At 36.1% G+C, this 15486-nt stretch overlaps 1 pseudogene; it reads right to left on the bottom strand.

The window, feature by feature from the left end:
- LOC138715740 (DNA-directed RNA polymerase I subunit RPA1-like) overlaps positions 1–15486 on the bottom strand; it is a 188282-nt pseudogene that overhangs the window by 22603 nt on the left and 150193 nt on the right.

The following is a 15486-nucleotide window of genomic DNA, read 5'->3' as shown; positions in this document are numbered from 1 at the left end:
TTAATATCACTCAATAAAAGAATTGTATTCCAATGGATACCATCCCATTGTGGAATCCTGGGAAACGAGAATGCGTATGCTTTAGCAAAAAAGGGCAGCACTGCTACTTACAGACCTGTTACTAAATCTACGTATTACTCAGTGAAAAGATTTATTAAATCTACATACTTAGACTTCAACAAACAAAATTTGATAACACACTCTCAAGGGAAAAAATGGAATTCTATGCATCATAATTCACAGTTAATTCCCGATTTACCACGAAAATCGTCTGTAGCTGCATTTAGATTGGCAACAGGCCATGATTGTTTGGCCAAACACCTGCATAGAATTGGAATATATCAGTCCCCTAACTGCCCATTGTGCAACTGAAACCAAGAAATGGATTCGGAACACCTCAAAATCTGTGCTTCAGTGGTTGACCATGATAATATCTTTGAAAAATATTGCAGTGCAAGAGGTCAAATGACTTTATTGTCAAACGCCTGGCATTAGAAAACAACAACAACATTTAAATTTTTTATATAAAAACACAAAGAATTTCTTTTTTGTCCAATGGCAGGGCCATATCTGCATTAATTATTGTTCCGCAAAAATGCAAAGGAATGAATTACAAAATTAACTTTTATTTCATTGCTGTGTATACTAGAAGAATCAAAGGAGCCTGCAGCACAATAATTAACTTCCATTTCAGTTTCATGTGGCGTGCGAAAATTATGAAAATATTCAACAAGAAAAAATTATGGGCATAAATGAGTTAACATGTCGTTATTTGTCCTGGCTTTACAAGTGTGCTCATAGATGTCACTAGTGCCGAAAAGCATAGACCACTTAGCTCATCAGAGACTATCCAGAGTGCACCATCCACATTGCACTTGTAATGCATGGTGACAATGGTGAATTGTTGGGATGTCACCAGATTCAAATCCAATGCTTTTCTATCTCTAGGGACATTTGAAATCCATAGTCTATGCAACTCCTGTACCTAATGCTAAATACATTTGAACAAATAAGAAACACTGCAGATGTTTTCAAAGCACGGAATGCAGGATGAGGCAAATTTTGTAATAAGTATTTTTTAAACAAGTTGCTTATTAATAGTATCATTTTTACTGTGAGTTTGTTAGCATTAAGTCTGAAATTAAGCATTTTCAGGACTATGTTTATATGAAAGTTTTTCAATGTTTTGTTGTTAGGAATATAATCATCATCATCATCATCATCATCATCATCATCATCATCATCATCATCATCATCAATAACTTCAAGGTTTAGGCCGATAGCCTGTTTCGCCTCCAGATTTTTATCCGTCAAACTGGTCTCTCCAACGTCTCTTTGGTCTTCCCACTCGTCTTCTTCGTGTAGGTCTGTAACACCATGTTCTGAAAGGTATCCTGTTGTTGGGCATTCTTGTTATATGGTCGTACCAATTATTTCTATATTTTTCAACTATAGTTATTACACTCTCGATATTCAGTTCTCGACGTATATCTTCATTTCTCTCATGATCCTGTAGTCTAAATCCTGCTAGTGGCCTTAAGAGCCTCAATTCTTCTCTGTTGGGCTCTAGTCAGAATCCACGTTTCTGAACCATATAACAATGTCGGAATTGCCAGTGTCTTGTAAAATTTGAGTACAGTTTTTCTGTCGACTTTATTTATGAGTGTACGTTTAATTGTACCAATAAGTCTTAAAAATTTATGTAACTTGTTTTCTACGTCTGTGGAGGATATGTAAGAGAGATCGCATCCAAGGTAAGTAAAAGAATTTACTTGTTCAATCATCTTATCCTCTATTACAATATTAGTTCTTATTGTATTATTTCCACAGAAGCCAAATACTTTAGTTTTCCTGTGTGATATTTTTAGATTGTAGTTATTAGCAACAATTCTTAACAGATGGACTGCTCTCTGTAGATTGTCTTCAGAATCAGCCAACACCAACTGGTTGTCTGCGAAAAGTAAGTAATCTAAAATGATATTATCTATAAAATAATGTGTTTTGAAATTGTTTTGCCATTCTCTTACGGCTTCGTCTAGGTACAAATTAAAAAGAGTAGGTGATAAGGGACACCTTTGTCTGACCCCTTGGTTAACTTCTCGCAAGTTGGTGGTAATCTTGTTGATATTCATTTTGATTTTTGTATTTTTGTACATACTTTGTATCACCCTTATTAGATGCTCAGGAATTCCTTTCTTTTTTAATATCATCCACAATTTTGTTCTGCTAATCATATCAAAATTGTGGATGATATTAAAAAAGAAAGGAATTCCTGAGCATCTATATAATATAATATGTCCCCAAAATATTTGACACCAATTTGCATACACTCTGTATAATATCGTGCAGTATAACATAGATGTGACAGCCTATGAGGGCAAAGGCCTGCCAGCCAAATGCTGGCTGCCTCAGCAGAGGTGAATGTGTACAGATACAGAATTAAAAACTGGGCTGAGTCTTGGTAGCTGTCCTCCTCTATGTAGACAACAAGCTTCGCAACACTGTCCACAAGTAGCATACATTTAGGCGCTCTTGTTTACTGCACATCTGGAACTTGGTAAAATTAGATGGCCCAAATTTTATTTCTGGATCTATACAACTTTCAGCTGTTTTTTATTTGCTCTGGAGGTCTTGTTTTGGACCTCGCAGAGTGAGGGTGACTGTTGAGTATTGGTGGAATGGTGATAATTAAGAGGGAAAATGGGGGGAACCCCCTTGCACCTGCTTTGTCCACCACAAATTTCTTTACGTCTCAGATGGGATCGTAATTGGGTTGCTACAGTGGAAGACACAAGGCCACAACATGTTTTGTTTAATATAATATATTAAAGTTATATGCATAACAAGAGGATTATTATCACAAAGATTTTGATTCTCATATGTTCTATTTCTTATTTTTCTAGGAAGTATACTAGTATTATAAGACTCATCTGTTCAAACCTTGATATCTTGTAGTGCAGTGGTTCCCAACCTTTTCCAATGATGTATCACTATTTTCAATTTAGGATATTAGCTCTACCACCAACCAAATTTATTATGGGAAAATGTCATATATTGTTCTCAGCGTCATAATTTCATTTCCTATGCTACTATACCAATAATTGCTTTATTTAGGCATGTTTAATTAAGAAACAGCCCCTCTTCGAACTTAATCAATGGAATGCTCTATAAAATACACAGAAAAATGCATATAGGTCTAGCCCTACTTGTTACATAATGGTAAATGATTAAATACTAAAAAATTACATCATAAACACGTAGTATCCCTGCTGATGCTAACTAAAATAAACAAACACAGTTTCAGTGTGAAGGTCGTGCTTGTTAGCAGAACACAACTTCTTATGCCAGGTTTCAATTGAGTTAATTTCAGTCTTAAATCAGGTTCAACATTCAGCTTATTCCTGTACTTACTTTTAAAATAAATTAGAGGAAAAAAACCACATTCACAAAAGTACGCAGTTGTGAAACCATAAAAAGTTTTACAGCCTTTTCTGAGATGATAGAATATTAATTTCCTGTTGCCAACCAAATAAGGATTCTGGCAAGGTGTCGTCAACAGAAAATGGGTCACTGAAGTCACATATTATTGAAATCATTTAACTTAACTGTTCATTGTTTGAAACTTTGAAAGCAGGTATATATTTTTATATTTTATGATAATTCAAATATTTATTTCACACTGTGTTGAAGTGTCACCCAGCAGCGACTCATATATCACCAGTGGTCGAGAACTCGAGTTACCAGATATCTGCTACAGAACAGGGCATATCAAAAGTCAGGTAACACTTTCAATATTTTATTACACAAAAATTACAAATGATAGCACTTTCAAGCACACGTCAGTTTAAAGTCAAACTCTCAAATACTACCGCATAGTTGCATAATTTACCGACAGTTGGCGTTAGTTACAACAATGGCGAATACTGGCGCTGAGTGAGCTTTCTGCGTGTTACAATTTAATACAAACAAGAGTGCTACCGATGTGCAACGGAAATTCCGGACCGAGTATGGAAAAGAAGCACCAAGTAGGAAGGTAATTTACCACTGCTATCGTAAATTTGAAACCACGGGTTGTTTGTGTCCGCAAAAGAGGAGTGGCCGTCTCAGGGTGAGTGAAGTGAACATTGAGCAAGTCAGAGAAGCATTCGTGAGGAAATCAGTCCATAGAGTGTCCCGTGAGCTTCAACTTCCTTCAATGACTGTGGCTATGGAAGCATACACACTGCAGCTTCTGCATGTGCTAAATGAGGATGACAAATGCAAGCGCTACGAGTTTTCTTGCCAGCTACAACAGGCAGCAGATGACGATGACTTATTCAGCCGCTTAATTTTCAGTGATGAAGCAACATTCCATACAAGTGGGAAAATTAACAAGCACAACTGTCGTGTTTGGGGTACATAGAAACCTCACAGAATCATTGAACATGAGCGTGATTCACCAAAGGTGAATGTTTTCTGCGCGTTGTCACAATGAAAACTGTAAGGACCTTTTTTCTTCATTGAGGCTACTGTGACTGGACATTCATATCTGGACATGTTGGAGCAATGGTTGGTGCCTCAACTTAGACAAGATCTCAATGACGATTTTATCTTTCAGCAAGATGCGGCTCCGCCACATTTCCACAACGCAGTTCGTGCTTACCTGAATACGGAGATGTCTGATCGTTGGATAGGACGTGCTGGAGTAAGGGACAGATGTTTCATGACATGGCCACCAAGGTCACCCGATATGACTGCATGTGACTTTTTTTTATGGGGGTACCTAAAGGACCGTGTGTTTGTACTGCCTTTGCCACGTGATTTAGAGGAACTAAAAACCAGAATTCGAGAAGCTGCTGCCACGGTCACAGAGGATATGTTGAAAAGGGTATGGGAAGAGTTTGATTATCGTTTGGACATCTGCCGAGTCACTTGTGGTTCACACATTGAATCTCTCTGTAAGGTGTAAACAGAACTTTGAGAGTTTGACTTTAAACTGTGTTTGTACCGCCTTTGCCATGTGATTTAGAGGAACTAAAAACCAGAATTCGAGAAGCTGCTGCCACGGTCACAGAGGATATGTTGAAAAGGGTATTGGAAGAGTTTCATTATCGTTTGGACATCTGCCGAGTCACTCGTGGTTCACACATTGAATCTCTGTAAGGTGTAAACAGAACTTTGAGAGTTTGACTTTAAAATTACGTGTGTTTGAAAGTGCTATCATTAGTAGTTTTTGTGTAATAAAATATTGAAAGTGCTACCGGACTTTTGATATGCCCTATATATTTGAATCATGTAATTTTATTTTATCATTCAGCAACATTCATTTTATGTGTCCATGTTCATATACAATCTAGTTTTAAATATTTTAATATGTAATCAACATGTATAATGTTTCCACACGAAGTATTCATATTCTTGTATTGTTAGGTGTTCTGAAGATGGCAGCTTATGCCGAAAATGTTTATAACTGTAAATGTTGTAATATTTTGCTAATTATAGTATTGTGATTTTGACGGACATACCTGTACAATTATTCTGTACTTCTGCTTGATACAATATTCACACATTTCAAGATTTAATGTAAAATGCTTTGAGATAACATGAAATCTCAATTACCGATATTCTCAGCTACAGAGCAAAATAATTTGAAGTATGTACAACATAAGCACAAAATGAAAACTGCTTCTATATGCAGAAAACTTCAGTTATGGAGCTTGCATACACAAACACAGACATAAATACCCACATATGTATATGGAAATTAATTATACTTACTGCATCGGAGAACAATTCATGATCTTCTTGTTCATTATCACTTCCATGTTCCCATTCATTTGAATATTCTCTCTTTATCTTAATTTCATCTTCATTTTCATCATTTTCAGCCTCTTCATTTTCAACTGTAAAATATGCAATTTACAGTTGTTGAATTATGTATTACGTATATTATTATGATATGATATAACATGATATATGATATGATATGGTTTATTCTCACATTAATTTCTCTGGTCCTGCTGGCCCTTTACATTTCTGTATTTGGGCCAGATCTCCGGTTGGGAGCTGGAAGAAGCCTTAATATATTGCAATGGAATGTGGGTGGCCTAAGTTAGACGAAGAAAACAGAATTGTCGAAAATATTATATGATGAAAAACTGGACTCTTTTGTATAGTAGAGGCTAATATATTATGAGAAAATAATATAAAACACTATGAGATAAAAGATTACACAATTAATATGCTTCCAAAATCTAGACAAGTGGCCAGTGGGATATTAGTTGGAACACACAAAAAATTACCTCTAAATTAATATTGTAAAGAATATCTCAGAAAAAGATAAAAGTGAAATAGTTAAAATAGATGTTTTGAAACATAACAACCATATAAAGGTGTTCTGTGTATATAACCCCCGCAGAAGAAATTACAGAAACAATCACTCGATATCCATAACAAGACTGTCTTATTAGGAGACTTAAATATCCATTTTGATACTGTAGAATATAATGACTGGAATGATACTGGTAAAATTATCAAAGATTTGATTAGTTTCAACACTTGATTTTAATTTATTGTGGTGGCAGGCCGAACATTCTAGTTGTGTCTGGCAGCGTCTGGGCAGAAGGAAGGCGTGGGGAAGCGGAACTCCAGCTTCGGTGGACACTTCGGCGTGGCGCTAGGAAAGAAGACTGCAGTCTTGGCGCGGAGTTGGCGACGGAAGAAGGAAACGTCTGGAGACTGATTGTTGTGGAAGCTACGCGACACAGAACATTACAGACAATCGTGATAAATAAATAAAACCGCAGGTGCCGAAGGAAGCCAGTGTGTGTGAATCAGTAGTGAGAGGGGAGTCAGCCTTGGCAGCGAGTGAGGTGGACCTGAGTTCGAGTTAGTCTTCGGAGCAGTTAGTCAGTAGTAGAGAGAACCGGCCTTGAGTAGCGAGTGAGGTGGATCTGAGTTCGAGTTAGTCTTCGGAGCAGTTAGTCAGTAGTAGAGAGAACCAGCCTTGGGTAGCGAGTGAGGTGGACCTGATTTCGAGTTAGTCTTCAGAGCAGTTAGTCAGTAGTGAGAGAGAGCCAGCCTTGGCCAGCGAGTGAGGTAGACCTGAGTTCGAGTTAGTCTTCAGAGCAGTTAGTCAGTAGTAGAGAGAGCCAGCCTTGGCCAGCGAGTGAAGTGGACCTGAGTTCGAGTTAGTCTTCAGAGCAGTTAGTCAGTAGTAGAGAGAGCCAGCCTTGGCCAGCGAGTGAGGTGGACCTGAGTTCGAGTTAGTCTTCGGAGCAGTTAGTCAGTAGTAGAGAGAGCCAGCCTTGGGCAGCGAGTGAGGTGGACCTGAGTTCGAGTTAGTCTTCGGAGCAGTTAGTCAGTAGTAGAGAGAGCCAGCCTTGGGCAGTGAGTGAGGTGGACCTGAGTTCGAGTTAGTCTTCGGAGCAGTTAGTCAGTAGTAGAGAGAGCCAGCCTTGGCCAGCGAGTGAGGTGGACCTGAGTTCGAGTTAGTCTTCGGAGCAGTTAGTCAGTAGTAGAGAGAGCCAGCCTTGGGCAGCGAGTGAGGTGGACCTGAGTTCGAGTTAGTCTTCGGAGCAGTTAGTCAGTAGTAGAGAGAGCCAGCCTTGGGCAGTGAGTGAGGTGGACCTGAGTTCGAGTTAGTCTTCGGAGCAGTTAGTCAGTAGTAGAGAGAGCCAGCCTTGGGCAGCGAGTGAGGTGGACCTGAGTTCGAGTTAGTCTTCGCAGCAGTTAGTCAGTAGTGAGAGAGAGCCAGTCTTGGCCAGCGAGTGAGGTGGACCTGAGTTCGAGTTAGTCTTCGGAGCAGTTAGTCAGTAGTGAGAGAGAGCCAGCCTTGGGCAGCAAGTGAGGTGGACCTGAGTTCGAGTTAGTCTTCGGAGCAGTTAGTCAGTAGTGAGAGAGAGCCAGCCTTTGGCAGCGAGTGAGGTGGACCTGAGTTCGAGTTAGTCTTCGCAGCAGTTAGTCAGTAGTGAGAGAGAGCCAGCCTTGGCCAGCGAGTGAGGTGGACCTGAGTTCGAGTTAGTCTTCTCAGCAGTTAGTCAGTAGTGAGAGAGAGTCACCCTTGGGCAGCGAGTGAGATGGGGATGTTCAAGACCAGTATTGAATACAACTTACAAGACATATATAAAACCACAAATTCTTTATGAACGTGAAAACTAACTTACAGCATCAACAAAAACATTGACAAATTAGAAGTGACATAAGATAATGCTATGATATTAATTACTGGTGCAGTTAAATCTACCTCAGTAACAGCAATGCAAATAATAACAAAGCACTATCCCATAAAAGAGAAGATACATAAAAGATCACTGTTGCAACATGAAAGAATGGTAAGGTTACCACATGACACATACTCGACAAGCTACCAATTCAGGTTCAGAAAACTGAAAACGCGAAATGGGTTTGTAGAGGCAATCCAGAAACTTATACTTATATTTAATTTTAATTTAAAACCAGAAAAGTCCCTATTACATAAATCACCATTACAATGTGACAGTATAAATTATAATACAAATTTATTAAGGATTTGAAGAAGAAGAAGAAGAAGAAGAAGAAGAATCGTCTACACTTTAATAAATAAAACAAGTTGCTCTTGAAACTATAAATACATTCCAGATGGCTGCAAATATCTAAATGATGAACCAGCTGAGGCTGGGATATATTCCAAATTATTCAATTTTTATTTGTCTACAGGGAGTCCTTCTACTCACTTTGATGAGAAATTGCAGAAATCAACAGGGCATTAACACAACTTATTTATCAAATTAATATGTTCAAAAATGCTGTTATATTTAGCGACTCAATGTCTGCAATCCAAGTCATAGCTTCAATCAATATTCCTATAAATTCCAAAAACTCAGAAATTCAGTCATTCATACACATACAGGCAAAACAAAATAAAAACTGTATCTGCAATGGATTCCTGCCCATTGTGGTATTATGGGCAATGAGATTGCAGATTGTTTGGCAAAGAAAGGAACTAAAATATTACAAGTACCCTTGAAAAAGATATCTTATCACTAGAGCTAGGATTCGCATGTAGTAAAGCTAATATAAACATGCAAGCCATGCCCCCCACTCCTCATACTTGCCATTCTCGTCATTCAGTACTTCCATTAGTTAGCGCTAAGGGTCTTTAATCCTCTTACAAAACAGCTCGGGTTTAAAAGCTGCCAGTCTTGTCAACTAGGTTTAAAACCTTCTTAACAGGCATCACATTGACTCAACAATACTCGGCGTTGTTCTTAACTTATCTATACTAATAATAAATCTGTAGCCGAAATTTTTCTGGTAATTTTCGATTTTCCAAAAATAATTGGTCCCAACATATATAATTAACTACCCTGAAACCGAAAATAACTTTTTTGAAAATTTTGTTTGTATGTCTGTCTCTCTGTCTGTCTGTCTGCATGTTTGTTACCTTTTCACGCGATAATGGCTGAACGGATTTAGATGAAAATTGGAATATAAGTTAAGTTTGTTGTAACTTAGATTTTAGGCTATATGGCATTCAAAATACATTATTTAAAAGGGGGGTTATAAGGGATCCTGAATTAAATAAATCGAAATATCTCGCTTATTATTGATTTTTGTGAAAAATGTTACATAACAAACGTTTCTTTAAAAATCATTTGCAATAAGTTTTATTCCTTGAAAAATTTTGATAGGACTGATATTTATTGAGATAAATGAGTTTTAAAATTAAAATAACTGCCATCTAAGGCCGTGTAATGAATTAAAAAACAAATGACTTCGTCTATAGGGGGCCTTGGATAGCCTACAGAGAATGTTTCTGTGTTTGTATGAAGTAATATCGGAAGCTAAATTAACCGAGTTGTATAATTAACAGACATCGGATTCTAGGGAAATGCCTATTTTGTTTCTTTAGGAGAAAAGTAAAAATAATTATTAATATTTGTGTTTCATGGAAATTGAAAGGTATTCAAAGAGTTTTATAGTGCCCTAAAATGCCCTAAAACGGTTATTAGAGCCTAATTTGTTAATATTCGCCTAAAAATGCCTAACTCACTGTAAAGTTTCGCATTTTACTCTTACTTTTTATAATTTATACATGCATTCACTGCGAAATTTAAGGCATTTAAAAAGTGGAAAGTTTGCTTCACACCGGCCATGAAACCATTGATAAAGGAAACAAAATGTTTTGAATCTCACGACACTCGCAATAGATTTCACCGAATTTAACATGTTTGGAGGCATAAATGCCGACAAAGAACCAACCTTAGTTTTGAAGCAGGCAACAATCACAACATGTGCTGCTACCGATTCAGAGATATACTATACTATAAAAATGACTGTTTTCGGTCTGAAACCGATTATTTGTACTGCCCTTCAGAGTGTCATAAAATCACAATTTTTGAAGAAAGAGTGTTTTTGAAATATTTATGAAAAGTCGTAAAACTGCGAATTAGTAGGGTCAACCGTTACAAAATATTTAAAAGAATGGCCCTCCTAGTGTTAACACTACCAGGAAATGCAACAATAAGTGGAACTTTGTATTTTTGTCCAATTGAATCTCAATAACAACGGTTCATTTGAATGCTCGTTAACAGTTGCTCTTTCTCTCACCTTATTTGTGTTGAGAAGTTTTGAGCGGTAGGACGTTTTCCTGTGAAGTTTAACGTGATAATGCCGAAAAATATAAGTGCAAAATCTACATTGATCCGGCAATGGCTAACAGAATATTCAGAATTCACTTATGATGGAAAAATAATATTCTGCAAGATTTGTAGCAAATAGGTATGTAACAATAGTTGAAATATATAAATTCTATTAATTTTAATGAGTAGGCCTATAATATTTATACATTGACTGAGCTATCCTGAGGTATAATTCTTTTTAAGACCACTACACTTTAACCTTTTAAATTCCGATAGTTAAAGTATTTGCAGGTCATTAAAATTTTGATTGTTCGAACCCACTAACTTTGTGATAGAAATACGGCAATACAACAATTAGGATTTTATTTTAATTCAGTTTACTTTACATTTTTAGATTTCGCAAGAAAAGAAGTGCCCCCTAAAGCAGCATGTGCAAGGAGCGGCTCATAAGGCTAAAGCTCAGCAGAAAAATCAACTGCAACAAACTTTACTAACACAGCCTACTTCATTCAATCTCAGCAGCAATTTCTATGCTGATTTAACCAGAGCGTTTGTTGCTGCTAACATTCCCTGGAATGCAATTGAAAATCCGGTTTTAAGACAGTTTTTACAAAAATACTGCAAACAAAATATCCCATCTGAGTCGACCCTAAGAAAAAATTACTTAGACAGAATATACAATGAAACTTTAGCTTCCATTCGGGAGGATATAGGTGATTCTTACATATGGGTCTCTGTGGATGAAACCTCAGATCCTATGAATAGGTATACGATATAGCAAATATGGTAGTAGGAAAACTTAGTCCTGATGGACCTTCGATTCCACACCTCGTATGTGTTAAGGAACTTTCGAAAGTGAATAGCCAAGCCATTGCTTAGTTTGTAAATAAAGGCCTACAGTCTTTATACTCAGGTAATATAGACGATTCTAAAGTTCTGTTGTTTTGTACTGATGCTGCCTCATACATGGTTGCTGCAGCTCCACTTCTTAAAACATTTTATCCTAACCTCACGCATGTAACCTGTCTAGCACATGGCCTTCACAGGGTTTCTGAAACAATCCGGAATGAATTTCCTCTTGTCAATTCGTTTATTTCTAACACAAAAAAATGTTTTTGTAAAGCCCCATCCAGGATTTCAATATTCAGAGAGAACTTTCCAGATATCCCACTCCCACCTCAGCCGGTTGTTACACGATGGGGAACCTGGATTCAGTCAGTGGTGTATTATTCTAAGTATTTTAAAGAAGTGGTCACAGTTATTGATAAATTACCTGAAACTGATAGTGCAGCGTGTGTGAAAGCAGTGAAAGATTGTCTGAATGACTCACGAGTGAAAAACGATATTGCCTACATAACATCAAACTTTTCTTTCATACCTGCAAGCATTGAACAATTAGAACGTGAAAAACAATCTCTTTGTAGCCAAATAGCAATAGTAAAGGAAGCTCAAGTGAACATACATTCTGCTTTGGGCGAAACTGGGAAAAAAGTTAAAAATAAGTGGGACAACGTATTAAATAAGAATGTAGGATTTTCATTGTTGGAAAAAGTATCAAGAGTGATATCGGGGGAAAGTGTAAATGTTCCAGTAAGTATTGATGTTTCTATTGTACCTAACTTAAAATTTGCGCCTCTCACATTAGTTTCGGTTGAAAGAAGTTTTTCTGCTTTCAAAATGATTCTCAGTGACAAAAGGCAAAGGTTAACTGTGGAGAATTTAGAAAAAATTCTGGTGGTGTACTGTGCAGATAATTATACAGTAATAAAGTCTGAGCATGGAACTGAATTTCAATAACTTACAATGAGTAATCTTGATGTCAATAATCATTATTTCATTAGTTTCAATATATTAAATTTGTGCAGCTCTGTTTATAAATATAATATAGTATTATTTTTTAATGTTTAAACATACTTTTTTGTGCGTATTTTAGTGTATAACTAAAAATTTCAGTGAAAGAAATAAGTATGATACCTTGATGTGCCTAAAATGCCTATTTTCATTAAAATAGAGCCTAATTTTACAAATTTTGAGCTTATTTTAGGCGCCTAAAACTGCAATTTTTAGTGCCTAAAAATCCGATGTCTAATAATTAATTATTATTTCACCAATGGAAAGTGTAGTTTCTCTAGATGGACATAATGATATAATATTATTACAGCAACTTCTGATATAATATAATATAATATAATATAATATAATATAATATAATATAATATAATATAATATAATATAATATAACATAATATAATATAATATAACATAATATGTAATATTATATAATATAATTTAAGTTATTTGAAGGGTTCAGAACCATAGTGGGCCAAGCGCCATTTACTGAATACGTAGAAAACAAGGGTTAAAATTAAGTTATTACCATAATTCAATGGAAACCTATAACAAGTAAAATAAAATATACATATTAAATCTAAATGATGTCAATCTTCATTAAACTATGGTTGCATGTAATAAAAATTAAGAAACATGTTAAAGGAATTGTTCTTGCACCAAATGAGTGTCTCTGGACCAAAATGATCGCATTTTAATTATTTGGATGCAATTTAAATTAAGTAACATATTAAACGATTTATCCTTCTATGAAACACGAATGTTCCCTGGATCAAATGTCGTATTTTAATTATGTAATTACTTTATATTTATTTCTAACGGGTGCAGCGGAGCGCACGGGTAAGGCTAGTACTACATATAAATCCTAGCTCACTTATCAGTGTCAAATTCTTCATAAACACAATTTCAAATCAAAATTCTAAAGAAATTTCAAGAAAACAGTAATAATAAATCTTGTTGACTACTGCTTACTGAGAAAGAACAATTATACCTGATTCTCAACATGATGCAGTAGCAAAATTTCGAATGCTAACTGGCCATGACTGTTTAGCAACACATCTGTTTAAAATTGGAATTTTTGTTCACCAAAATGCATCCTGTGTAACCTAGAAGACTCTTAGATGAATCGAGAACATTTACGAAAATGTCCAGTTCTGGCATCAAATCTTTTGGATTCGGACTCTAAATTATACTGGGAAGCTAGAAGGCGAATGGAGAAATTCCAAGTGCCTGGGCAACAGATACCACCACTACCACTGCTACCGCCACCACGACCACCATCATCATCGCGTTCGATCCCGGCCCAGGTCGATGGCATTTAAGTGTGCTTAAATGCGACAGGCTCATGTCACTAGATTTAGCGGCATGTAAAAGAACTCCTGTGGGACATTATTCCGGCACACCGGCGATGCTGATATAACCTCAGCAGTTGCGAGCGCCATTAAATAAACCATAATTTAATTTAACTCAAAACGAACAGATTATTTAGTGCAGATAGAAGATATTTCTTTGGAGCTATTCTGAAGAACTGTTGAGTCTTTCTTTGCAAGAGAATTAATTTTCTCGTTACTCTGTCTCCTGTAATGTGATGGAATGCATTGCAAATGAATGATCTTTTAAAGGCCCTCTAGTTGTTTTATGGCTTTGATGAGAAAGAAGCTCCACTGTAGCTATTTATAAGCAAGTAGAAAAAGTTATTACCAGTAACAATACTTGCTATTTATTTTGAAAACTTCAACTCATTTAGACTCACTACAGTTTCTCAATAATACAGCAAAATGTCTGTATGTTTCGCACTTCTGTTTCCTTCTGAAGTCCTGGCAAAATTCCTATACTTTCTATGTTAATTTAGTTCGGTTATACATTTTTGTTTATGCCTTTTTTTACACGATCATATTTTAAATCTCAAGAGATACGGAACTTGATTTATACGTCCTAAATCAATTTTGATCGAAATTACATTTGCTGTGAAAATGTAACAATGTGAAAATAAAGCAACCCACTTAAGATGCAACCCACTTTGAAACTCGAAGCTGCCCATGCTTAATCTGCTGTTACATTTCGTAATGCACTATGACTAGTCATTTCCCATTGGCTAATCTGTGATGTCGGAGTGCATTTCCCCTCTCTGAGCAGAGCTGGTAGAGCACGTGAGGGAGGGTAATGTTGTGTCTCCGCTATTTAAACATTTTCATCCCCTTACTTTGCTCTTTTACCTGCGCTTCCCCTCCTAAGATGGTCGAGAGCAGAGACATGTGACGTCACAGAGTTAGCATAGAAATGTATGATGTAAATGAACAAGTTATGGAACAGTTATCACAATCTGAGAGCATGGCTTATTCCCTGTGGGCAAGCAGTCCAAAAATAATTGACTTTTTTATTGGTAAAATAGTCACATGAAAAGAACAGGGTAAATCAATTTCGTAAAATTTTCTGGATTGCATTTAGAAATGTAATATATATCAGCCAGTTTTGGCTCTAATCAGTAAGATTTCCTACAAATAACCTTACATTCTTCAAGAATATGTGTTATAAATTTGAGTAGGCCTATCATAGACTCAAAGATGGCGTAGCTCTAAAATTATAAATTTGTCTTGTGAAAATTTTGCTAAATTGATTTAACTCGTCTTCAAATGCTATTTCAGTTGTTATTAAATATCATTTCATTTATAAGTTTTTTTTTTTTTTTTTACTTATGTATTTTTTTTCAAAACATTCCCCCCCCCCTCCCCAAAAAAATGTATAAATGAAATCTGTATTAAGTTTTTGAAAACTGAGAAACTAACCTTCTTCTTCTTCTTCTTCTTCTTCTTCTTCTTCTTCTTCTTCTTCTGGTTCTTCATACTCTTGATTTTCTGTATGTCTCTGTCTAGTGCGAGCCATTGTTGCATCATCATTATCACCCTGAAAAAAATTATAACACATCTTTATGTTAATCACTCAGCAGGTATGAGGTATTCATTCAACTGCTCCATTAAAATTACAGCGCTGTGATTTAGAAATATTAGAAGATGATATTTTTATGGATTCATTTTAA

The sequence above is a fragment of the Periplaneta americana genome, chromosome 15 (assembly GCF_040183065.1).
Source record: "Periplaneta americana isolate PAMFEO1 chromosome 15, P.americana_PAMFEO1_priV1, whole genome shotgun sequence".
Taxonomy (NCBI): Eukaryota; Metazoa; Arthropoda; class Insecta; order Blattodea; family Blattidae; genus Periplaneta; species Periplaneta americana.
Note: the sequence above shows the minus strand (reverse complement) of the source record. Positions and strands in the feature narration are given on the sequence as shown.